The following is a 12347-nucleotide window of genomic DNA, read 5'->3' as shown; positions in this document are numbered from 1 at the left end:
GTCATGGTAGATATTATTTATGGCACTATCAAGTGCCATTAAAAAAAGAGTTAGTGACACTTATAAGTGTCATTACACCATCAAGACTAAAACATTTCAGTGACACTTTAATGTCATGGTAGGCACTATTCGTGACGCTATCAATTGCCATTCGTGACGATAATTCGTTGTAGAACAATTTGATCCGCTCTTGCAGAGACTCGAACCGCCAACCTCCCGCACCATAAACCTTATACACCACACTCTTCCGACTACACCTCTATAGCACCATATGATTATATATGCAACATATATTATTTATATAGTACATACATCTATATTAATATAAAAGTATATGTATAAACATAATTATTTTATTGAACATAATTTATGTAAAATAAACTATTTACTAGTAAAATAAAAAAAAAGCACTTTTGGCGACTAAAAATAATTTTTGGTCGCCAATTCTATACTTTTGGCTACAAATTATTTTTTAGTTGCTAAAAAACTTAACTTTTGCTGACCAAAATCGGATTTGGTCACCGAAGATGCACTTTCAGCTACCAAAATTTTGGTCACCAAAAAATTTAATTCCCGCCTTAGGATTTTAGGTCTCCCGCGCTAAAAATAACCACTTTTGGGGACTAAACTTATTTTTTAGTCGCCAATTATAGACTTTTGGCTACTAAAATTTTTTTAGTCACCAAAAGCTTTAATATTGGCAACTAAAATTTTTTTAGTCAGTAAAACCCATATAATCAGTGACCAAACTTATTTTTAGTCGCCAATTGTAGACTTTTGGCTACTAAATTTTTTTAGTTCCCAAAAATCTTTACTTTGGGCTACTAAAATTTTTTTTGTCACTAAAACCCATATAATCAGCTACCAAACTTAGTTTTGGTCGCCAATTGTAGACTTTTAGCTACTAAAATTGTTCAGTCGCCAAAAAGTTTTACTTTTGGCTACTAATACTGTTTTGGTTGTTGAAAGCTATACTTTCAGCGACAATATTTTTTTTGGTCAGGAAATTTAGTCGCCGAATATGCTTTTTCCTTTAGTGTATATTAAGTTTAATTTATTTATTTTTAATCATTTACTGCATTGTAAAAATTTTTAAAATATATCGGCATTTTTTGTTTTTTCAAAAATGCCATTATAAGTTTGGAAAGTTTTTGACTTAGTGACATTTCTCAAAATGCTATAAAATATTTGTTTATGAAACTTTTCACCTAAGTGCCATAAAAAGTAATTTGCACCTACTTAGTATCCTGACATTTTTTAAAAAATGCCATTGCTACTAAAGTTTAGTGGCATCTGTTGGTAAATGTCACGAATATTATTTTTGTGGCAATTTCTAAAAACATGCCACTAGTATAGTGTCACTAAAGTGTGTTTTTGTTATAGTTTTGTGACACTTGTTCATTGAAATGTCACTAGAGCCTTTTATATTTCGCTTTGTGGCATTTTTAAAAAACGTGCCACTAAATATCATTTTTGTGGCATTTTCTAAAAATATGCCACTAGTGTAGTGCCACTAAAGTATGTTTTTGTTGTAGCTTTGTGACACTTGTTCATTGAAATGTCACTAGAGCCTTTTATGTTTGTCGTTTTGTGGCATTTTTCAAAAACGTGCCACTAAATATCATTTTTTGTGGCATTTTCTAAAAATATGCTACTAGTGTAGTGCCACTAAAGTATGTTTTTGTTGTAGTGACTGCTTGTAAGTCTAAGCTCGAAACCCAATTGGCTGACATCCCCATAGGCTCGACCAAAACGAATCTTTCAATACAAAAACATTCATACATAAATTTGATATAATATCTTAGCTAGGAACATTTGGAAGAAGGTAAAATAAAATAAATCAATTTTTTTTTATTTGCCTACAAACAACTCATGGGTTGAACGATGCCAGAAGAGGTTCCACTGGCATTGGCACATGATGCTTTAGCTGGTTGATTCTTGTAAGTGAGCTTTACATCCTCTAATCTTATCCCACTACATGGATGCGCTTTGCTACAGAGAAATTTCATCGCAACTTCTGTTGCTGATGTTCCATGAATATCACTATATGTAATACTGTTAATTTTTACACCCGAAATCTGCTTATACAAAAAAAAAGGATAATGGAAAGAAAAGAGTAAGATTTATAGTCAGCTTGAGAACCTTGAGAGAAAAGAAAAGTAAACCGATGAGAGAAAAGAAAAGTGTAAGTTGTTACTAGCTAATTTAAGTAAAATTTATTCTAATGTATGAGACCATATAGCATACCTGACCAGGGCAACCTTTGTAGTTGGGGCAGTAATTTTGGTCAATAACAATGGGATTTTGGACATTAACCATAATGGCATGTTGGAAAAGAACTCCCCTAACAAATCCATTGTTGGGTCTGCCCCAAGTCTTTATCCTGACTCCATTTTCTGTACTTGTGAATGTGATCGTTTTAACGGTCACATTCTGCACTCCAGGTTCTTGCAATTCCTTGCCTAGACTCCCAATGCTGCACACACATGGCATGCCATGTCATAACCACATCAATGAAATACTAGCTAACAACAGAGAAACTAACCGTTGATACACATGATACGTGTGGAATTTAAATAAATAAATAATATAATAAAATATTTATTTAAATAAAATCTAAGATTTGAAGCATATATTTCTCATTTATCTAATTTTTTTTTTTAAATTGAAAAATAAGGGACACATAATATAAAAATAAGCAAGTAAAAGTTTGGACACCAAGTTCAACTTTTAGATAAGAGTATAGATATCGAAAAATTGTAACTAGTGCTCTATTTGTTTAGGTAAATAATGTTTTCACATTTTTAAGTGTTTTGTATAATAGAAAATGTTTTTATTTTTATTTTTATGGTCAACAAAAAATAATAACTCTAATTTAATAAAAAATAGTTTTTACTTTTAACACGTGAAAAAGATAAGTTTCACCACCTCTACTTCCACCATCCCACTACAATACTACCGTCACCGCCTTACCATCATCAAGGCATAAATTTCAAAGTTAGCAACCAAATATAAGAAAACATTTTATGAAAAAAAATTTGCGCAAATTACACCTATAGTCATTGCATTTTGTCATTTTTGTTTTTACACTTTCATTTAGGCTAAATTTTGACCATTAATTTTGAATTTTGTGTCAATTTAGTCTAATTGATAATGCTAGTTAAAGATTTTGATGAAAAATAGTTACTAAGTTAGTTGAAGTTAACTCATTAACTCAAGTAAGATTATAATTTCGCTCTTAAAACGTATGGCTCATGTATGTAATTTTATAAAAGACACTAATTGGCCTAATCAATTAGACCAAATCATAAATTTCAAAATCAAAATCGAACTAATTGATAAGAACAAAAGCATTGAGTACATGAACTACAAATATAATTATTTTAAAAAATAGTTTTAATAGAAAATATTTTAAGTTGAAAGAAGTAAATTGTAAATAAATAAATAAAAATTATATTTGGTACCTGATACCATGGCCAGGACCACAAGCCACATTCTCAATCCATAAGTTAGTAGTGCCAGCACCAATAGACACACAATCATCTCCTGTACTGATCTTGGAGTTTATGATGGTGACACCCGATGATAATTGCACGTGAGTACCGTCCGTGTTGGGGCTATTGCCTGAGGCTGAGACTTTCACTCCTTTTAGCTTCACGTTATGGCAGCCATTGATCACTATGTGAAACAATTGACTGTTTATTGAAGTCAGTCCGCTGATTAAGATGTTGTTTGAGTTTGTAAAACTCAGTGTCTGCATATATATTGTGAATTAGTTAGACAATATTTTTTAAACACAAATATTATGAATTTATGTAATTATGATTATTGAATTAATCTCTTCTTCTTCTTCTTCTTCTTCTTTCCATAATGAGTTAACAATCAACGCATTGTAATATAAGATGAACAATTCTCATTATCAAAAGAGGGTTCATATCATTGCTTGATCCTTGAGTTTAAGGTGGTGTTGTCCGCTGTTAGTGTATAGTTGTTAATAGCAGTTATAGCATCATAGCTGTTAGTGTATAGTTGTTAATAGCTGTTATAGCATCATAGCTTAGCATTATAGCTTTAGCATAGCTTTATCTTTTATATTGTAAATGCTTTATGCTTTCGGTGGGTATCCAATGCATCATATCCTCTATATAAAGAGAGTGCATTCTCTTTGTAAACTTGCACACACAATTACAGATGATTCAGTGTCTCTCTCTCTCTCTCTCTCTCTCTCTCTCTCTCTCTCTATCCTCTCTCTCTATCAAACTATTGTTTCATGGTATTAGAGCCCATGTATACAATTCTAGCATTTTTCAATTTTGGTGCTTAGTCCCGTACACAGTGGAACTACACCAAATAGCTTGGAATCTCCTTACGATTCCAACGGCACCACGCACATCATCAGAAACTCCCTCACGCGCTCTCACGCGCCTCTTTTGTGATCGGCGCGTCTCTTCTTCCGTCGCCACTCTCACACGCGCCTTCACGCGCCTTCAGGTCTACTCCTTCGTGCGCCGCGCCTGCTACCGTGCACCTGCGTGCGCCATCCCTCTACCATGAGCCGCGCCTGCACCGTTCCACTATCGTGCACCCGCTTGCGCCATCCTGCTATTGTGAGCCGAGCGTGCGCTAGTTTTGCTAACGTGCGCCGCTAACATCATCTTACATTTTGCTGACATCATCTCTACACAGCATACCTTTTCTAGCTATTTTCGACCTTCCGGACTCATTGGTACACTCTGTTTTACCTAATTTTGCTTCTACAGGTCTATTCCTATTAATTTAGCCCGACTCAACTATTATTATGGATCGTCATGATGTCTCCCATCCCATTTCCGTTATTTTGAATGGTTCAAACTATGTTCTTTGGGCCCAAGCCATGTCTTCCTTCCTCAAAGGAAAGAAGCTCTGGCGAATTATCACCGGGGATGTGACCAAACCCGTGAAAGACAGTGACACTAATGAAACTACTGCTACTGCAGCTACTACTGCTACATATGAAGACCGACTTGAGGAATTGGACAGTAAGAATTACCAAATCATTACCTGGTTTCGAAATACCTCTGTTACCTCTATCAGTTTTTAGTTTGGTCGCTTTCAGCTTGACTATGTAACTACTCCTGCAAAAGACATCTGGGATTTTTTGAAAGAACGATACCAGACTACTGGTCTTGCCCATCAATATCAACTTCAGAACCAACTTCACCGCATGCGCCAAGAATCCACTCAGTCCATTAATGACTTCCTTTCTCAAATGTACTCTGTTTGGGATCAGCTTGCTCTTTCAGAACCAACTTGGCATGATCGAGAAGATGCTGTTTTATTTACTATCTATCACAATCAGCAAAGGTTGGTGCACTTTCTCATGGCTCTTACTTCCTCTTTTGAGCCCGTACGTGCCTCTCTGCTTCATTGCCATCCATTGCCTACTCTTGAACAAGCAATTTCTGAGTTGCTATTAGAGGAGACTCGTCTCGGTACTCTTCAAGCTCATTATGTGGACTCTGTTCTTGCCACTCCTCTGTACCGGCCATCATTTACCCAGCGGACCACTGCCTGCCTCTATTGTCAGAATCGGGGCCTTCCTTCAACACATCTCCTGGTCAATTGCCCCGTCAGATCCTGCCGCTACTGTAACAAACTTGGTCCTGGTCATCTGCAATAGGATTGTTTTCGCAATCCATCCCGATCATCCTCCAATAGCCACTCCTCTCACGGTGGCTCTTCCCGGGGGAGCTTTCATCGTTCTGGGAATCAGTCTCATCACACTGCTGCTGCTGCTTCCGGGAATCAGTCTCATCACACTGCTGCTGCTGCCTCTGAGGAGTTCTCTGAGTCACCTGCTCCGTCTACCCCTCGCTTTTCTCAAACGGATGTAGAGGCCATGCTCAAACATCTTCTCTCCCCTTCTGGTACACCTCATCCTACTGCTTTGTCTGTGATCCCAGGTAACTCTTCTTGGTATTTTGACTCTGCCTGTTGTAATCATATGACCTCCAGTTCTACTATATTTTCTTCCATCTCTTCATCTCCTCATATTCCCTCAATTCATACTGCTGATGGTTCCCTCATGTCTGTCCGTCATGTTGGTACTGTTTCCACATCTTCTTTATTTATACCTCAAGTTTATCATATCCCTGCTCTCACCTTAAACCTTATTTCCATTGGTCAATTATGTGAACTTGGTCTAACTGTCACATTTTCTGCTACTGATTATTTGGTACAGGACCCTCAGACGGGGCAGACTATTGGGATCGGCTGTAAGCATGGACGTCTCTATGAACTCATTCACTTTCATGTTCCTGTCTCTCCTCAGATCGTTGCTCCTGCATCTACTTCCTCATTATCTCCCTTTCATCTTTGGCATTGTCGCTTAAGGCATATTTCTGTTAATCGCTTAAAGTCTTTGGTTTCTAGTGGACAGTTAGGTCATGTAATTCCAGATAGTTTCGATTGTATACCCTGTCAACTTGCCAAACAACCTGCTTTATCATTTAATAAAAGTACTTCTGTTTCCCTTGCACCTTTTGATCTTATACATTCGGATATTTGGGGCCCCTCCCCTACTACTACTATGGGGGGATCTCACTATTTTGTTGTTTTTATTGATGATTTTTCCCGGTTTACTTGGCTTTTTCTCATGAAAAATAGGTCTGAACTTAAACACATTTATTATAGATTTGCCCAAATGGTCCACACCCAATTCTCCAAAGCCATCAAAATTTTTCACTCTGACAATGCTATGGAATATCGGGATTCAGATTTCCTTTCCTTTCTTCAGCGTCATGGTACACTGCCTCATCGTTCCTGTGCTGGCACGTCCCAGCAAAATGGCCGCGCTGAACGGAAACATAGGCATATTCTTGACACTACTCGCACTCTCCTTCTATCTTCTTCCTGCCCTGAAGACTTTTGGGGAGAAGCTGCCCTCACTGCTGTTTACACTATCAATTGTGCTCCTACCCCTGTCATCCATAATCAAACTCCCTTTGAACGTCTGCATGGCACTCCTCCTCCTTACGCCAATCTTCGGGTTTTTGGCTCTGCCTGCTTTGTTCTGATTTAATCCCATGAACACACCAAGCTTGAACCTCGTTCTCGTCTTTGTTGCTTTCTTGGGTATGGAATTGAACATAAAGGCTTTCGTTGTTGGAATCCTCTCTCTAAACGTCTTCGTATCTCCCGACATGTCGTTTTCTGGGAGTACCAAATGTTTTCCTCCCTATCCTCCTTTCACTTACCCGCACTTTCCACTAATGTATTGTTTACTAATCCTTTCATAGATCTTTTCTATGATGATTTTGATACAGGTTCCTCCTTCATCAAGACGCCCTTGCTCACTCATGATCCCGTCCAGCCTGCTCTCCCTGAAGGTCCACCTCTCATTGCCACACCTCCTTCTCCACCGGTTCTTCCTCCCACCGATCCTCCTACGGGTCGACCACGCCGGGTAACTCAACCTCCTATCCATCTTCGTGATTATATTGTTGAATCTGCTGCCTTTTCTACTTATGAACCTACCTCCTATCATGAGGCTTGTACTAATCCTCTTTGACAGCAAGCTATGACTGATGAACTCCAGGCCTTGGACAAAACTCATACTTGGGATCTTGTTGATCTTCCTCCTGGCAAGACTGCGATTGGCTGCAAATGGGTTTACAAAATCAAAATACATTCTGATGGCTCTATTGAACGCTACAAAGCTCGTCTTGTTGCCAAGGGTTTCAACCAGGAATATGGTATTGATTATGAGGAGACATTCTCTCCTGTTGCTCGGCTTACCTCTGTTCGCAGTTTACTTGCTGTTGCTGCTGCTCACTACTGGGGGCTCTTTCAGATGGATGTCAAAAATGCTTTCCACAATGGTCATCTTCTTGAGGAGGTCTACATGCAACCTCCACCTGGGTCCATTTTTTCACCTCATCAGGTTTGCAAACTACAGCATGCTCTCTATGGCCTCAAGCAAGCGCCTCGTGCTTGGTTTGCTAAGTTCAGTTCTACCATTCATGACTTCGGGTTCACCTCTAGCTCCTATGACTCTACTCTTTTTATATGGACTACTCCTCATAGTACCACTCTTCTTCTTCTGTATGTGGATGATATTATTATCACTGGTAATGATGAAGCTGGTATTCTCCACCTCAAACAGTTTCTCCACCGTCAGTTTGAGATGAAGGACCTTGGTACTCTTAACTACTTCTTAGGCTTTGAAGTCTCTCATGATTCTACTGGTTCCTATTTGTCCCAAGCCAAATATGCATCCGATCTTCTGGCTCGTGCTGGTCTTACTGATTGCAAAACTACTTCTACTCCAGTTAATCCTCAGATTCGTCTCACTCCTCTCGATTGGACTCTTCTCTCCGATACTACTCTTTATCGCCAACTCGTCGGAAGTCTTGTCTATCTCACAGTGATTCGTCCTGACATTGCCTATGCTGTTCACATTGTCAGTCAGTACATGTCGGCTCCTTGTACTCCCCACTATACTGCTCTACTCCACATCCTTCGCTACCTCAAAGGCACTCTGTTCCATGGCCTTCACTACTCTGCTTCCTCTTCTCTTGGACTGCGTGCCTTTTCCGATACTGATTGGACTGGGGATCCTACGGCTCGACGCTCTACCACGGGATTCTGCTTCTTCTTAGGGGATTCTCTTCTTGCTTGGCATAGGAAAAAACAATCCCTCGCTGCCCGCTCTAGTACCGAAGCTGAATATCGAGCTCTTCCTGATACTACTCTGGAACTTCTCTGGTTTCACTGGCTCCTTGCTGATATGGGTGTTTTTTTTTCTGGTCCTACCCCTCTCTATTGTGACAATCAGAGTGCCATTCAGATTGCTCACAATGATGTTTTTCATGATCGCACCAAACATATTGAGATTGATTGTCATTTCATTCGCCAGCATGTTACCTGTGGTACTGTTTATCTTCTCCCTATTGCTTCAGTCGATCAACTCGCTGATATCTTCACTAAGGCTCATCCTCCTGGACGCTTCAATGATCTTGTTTCCAAACTCAACTTGGTTGATGCTTTCCCTCATTGAGTTTGCGGGGGGATGTTAGTGTATAGTTGTTAATAGCTGTTATAGCATCATAGCTATTAGTGTATAGTTGTTAATAGCTATTATAGCCTCATAGCTTAGCATTATAGCTTTAGCATAGCTTTATCTTTTATATTGTAAATGCTTTATGCTTTCGGTGGGCATCCAATGCATCATATCCTCTCTATAAAAAGAGTGCATTCTCTTTGTAAACTTGCACACACAATTACAGACAATTCAGTGTCTCTTTCTCTCTCACTCTATCAAACTATTGTTTCATCCGTAAATCAAAACAGCTAGCGTTTGGTTTAAAACTTAAATAATGATTTGGATAAAAAAAAAATTCAAAATTTATAATCAAACACACAATTCAAAACTCAAACTCTTTTCAAAATTCATAACCAAACTTTTTTCAAAACTTTATTTAAAAAAAAAATTTCAAAAAAAAAATTTGTTCTTTAAAATTACTTTTTATTTTTTTTGAATTTTTTTATTTTTAGAGAAAATTATTTTTTATTTTATCGAATAAAATATTTTATTATTTTTTAGTATTGGTCAAATAATTTGTTTATGATTTAGATATATAGGTGATTCAAAATTTTTAAAAATTAAAAAAAATTAAATATTTAAAAAATAAATAAATAACATTCAAAAAAATTTTAAATATTTACCCTAAAAAATATAATTAAGAAAATTTTTAAATATTTAAAAAAATAAATCTAAAAAATTTCAAAATATAACTCAAAATTCTTTTCAAAACTCATAATCAAATTAATTTTATTTTTTCAAAAACTCAAAACTCAAATCATGATTCAAAAACTAAACCAAACAAATTTTTCAAGTAAGATTTAATATGTTCATAAAAAAATATTTTTATAATTTATAGTAATATATAACATATAAGAGTCCCATTACATTCCCTAATTATGGTCCCAAATTTCACTCACAATGATGTGACTCACCTATATGAAGTGGTCTCACACTCTCCCTTCTTTCGTCTTTAATATTCTAATTCCACATTTGAGAATGTAAAATGAAGAGATGAATCAATTTTTTATTTTTATTTTTTTTAATTACAGAGACTCATATATTTTTTAAGTTTTTAAAAATAAGCACATTATAATTATTCAAGTACCTCGAAATTTAAAAGAAATTTATTTTTTTTATTCATATATATACCCAAAACACTTCCAAGGCAGGATCCTTAGAATCCATCCTTACAAGTCAAATTGCTAGCTGATCTACTTAAATCATTAGACTTTCACTTAAGTAGAAAAGGATTCAAATCCTCGTCAATAAGGAGAAAAACATATTTTCTTATCAACTAGGATGATGCCTTGGTGATGAAATTCACCTTTATGTCCCAATTCCCATGAAACACTTGAAATATACTCATTTCATACTCGAGCTGCACTATTCCCGTACCCAAGTCATACCCAAAACCATTTGGCATACCATGGATGGGTTAAGTAGTCGATACTTGTACCCCAATATGTTCGGTGTAGTCATATCTCATAAGATATGGAAAGTTTTGTTATCTACCGTCTCGTTCGTGATTAAATATTTTAGTTAAAAAATTAAAAAAAAATTATAAATTATTATACTATTCTCTCTATTTTTTATATATCTCTTTTTGAATAAAATCAAAAAATATATTTTTTCTTACAAAATTAAAAATTATTAAAATAATATTTCCAAACGAGACTAAGCATGTTTGGTAATTGACTAAAATAAAGTCAATCTATTCTTCTTATTTTGTGCATATTTTTTTATAAAAATTGAAAATTAACTAAAACTATCAATTCCCAAATGTACTCTTCGCCTACCGTGGCTCCATCGGGGCAAGTCTTGCCAGAAAGGGAGAGAGAGCAAATGAATAACTCTGTATTTCTATGTATTTTTGTGTATTTACAATCTCTTTATAGAGAGGAGAAGACAACATAGGATGCTAATTGAGACACCGAAAGCAGAAAGCATAAAGCAAGGGGACACTAATTATTAAAGCTAAACACTAACATATAATAATATACTAACAGTCTCCCTCAAACTCAAGGAGGATAGGTACTAACCAACTTGAGTTTGGAGAGAGTAACAAAACAGGAAAGTAAACTGATAAATAAAATAAAATAGGATAGGAGACACTGTATGGTTGTGTCAAATCGTTGTTGAAGACACGGTATGGTCGTGTCACACCGTTGGAGAAGACACTGTATGGTCGTGTCGGACCGTTGTAGCAGATAATGTCTGGACAGTTTATGAGGTCATGCCGGACCGATGTAGAAGCTAACCGAAATCAATGTCAAGACAATTTACGGGGTCATGTCGGACCGTTGTAGGAGCTAACCAGAATCAATGTCGAGACAGTTTACGAGGTCATGCCGGACCGATATAGAAGCTAACCGGAATCAATATCGGGACAGTTTACGGGGTCATGTCGGACCGATGTAGATGCTAACCGGAATCAATGTCGGGACAGTTTACGGGGTCATGCCAGACCGATGTAGATGCTAACCGGAATCAATGTCAGGACAATTTACGGGGTCATGCCGGACCGTTGTAGCAGACACTGTATGGTGCACCAAGGGGCAACTTAAAGAGTGCGCCATAGGATGGCTTGGGTGGTTCGCATGGTATATAGCCATGCTCACCATGACTGGGTGGTTCGCATGGTGTATAGACATGCTCACCATGATATATGTATAATATCCCCCTCAAACTCAAATAGGTTTGAAGATAGAAGCCTATTGGAGGTTGAAACAAAGGAATTGATAAAGTGGAGCAGAGCGGCTCAACACAGAGTGGAGATGTTATAAAAAAAAATAATAATAATAAAAATGGTAGAAAGGTTTTTTTTTTTTTTTTTGTGGAATATAAAAAAAAAAACAATAAGATAATGAAAAAAGGGTGATGCTCACTAACTGAGTTGTATAATAATGAAATATTGATGAAAAAAGAAAGATAGAAAAAATAAAATAAAAGTAGGAGTAGTGGGATCAGACTGCGGGTTACTGAAGCCGTGAGTTGAAAATAATAATGATGCGTTGAAAAGTGGACATAATGGTAGGGATAGGGGAAATATATTATTATAAAAAATACATATATATATATATATTAAAATAAAAGAAAAGTGTGAAATAATGTGGGTGGAACCAGCACATGGTTTTGGTTTTATGGTTCATTATTTGAACTGGGGCCAGCCACTAGAGAGCATGTATCTCTCTCTCTCTTCTCTAGAACCAGACTTGATTCCTTCGGTACACCAGAGAGATGGGTTTAAGCTTCCAGGGTGAGTCGGATAATGCTTCAATGGTGG

General features: G+C 36.8%; 1 pseudogene; it reads right to left on the bottom strand.

The window, feature by feature from the left end:
• Nucleotides 1-1859: 1859 nt before the first annotated feature.
• Nucleotides 1860-12347, bottom strand: part of LOC114293167 (polygalacturonase-like) — a 34067-nt pseudogene continuing 23579 nt past the window's right edge.

This window comes from Camellia sinensis, chromosome 6 (assembly GCF_055761805.1).
Source record: "Camellia sinensis isolate YWXY chromosome 6, ASM5576180v1, whole genome shotgun sequence".
Classification (NCBI taxonomy): domain Eukaryota; kingdom Viridiplantae; phylum Streptophyta; class Magnoliopsida; order Ericales; family Theaceae; genus Camellia; species Camellia sinensis.
The sequence above is the reverse complement of the archived record's forward strand: the minus strand, read 5'-3'. Positions and strand labels throughout refer to the sequence as shown.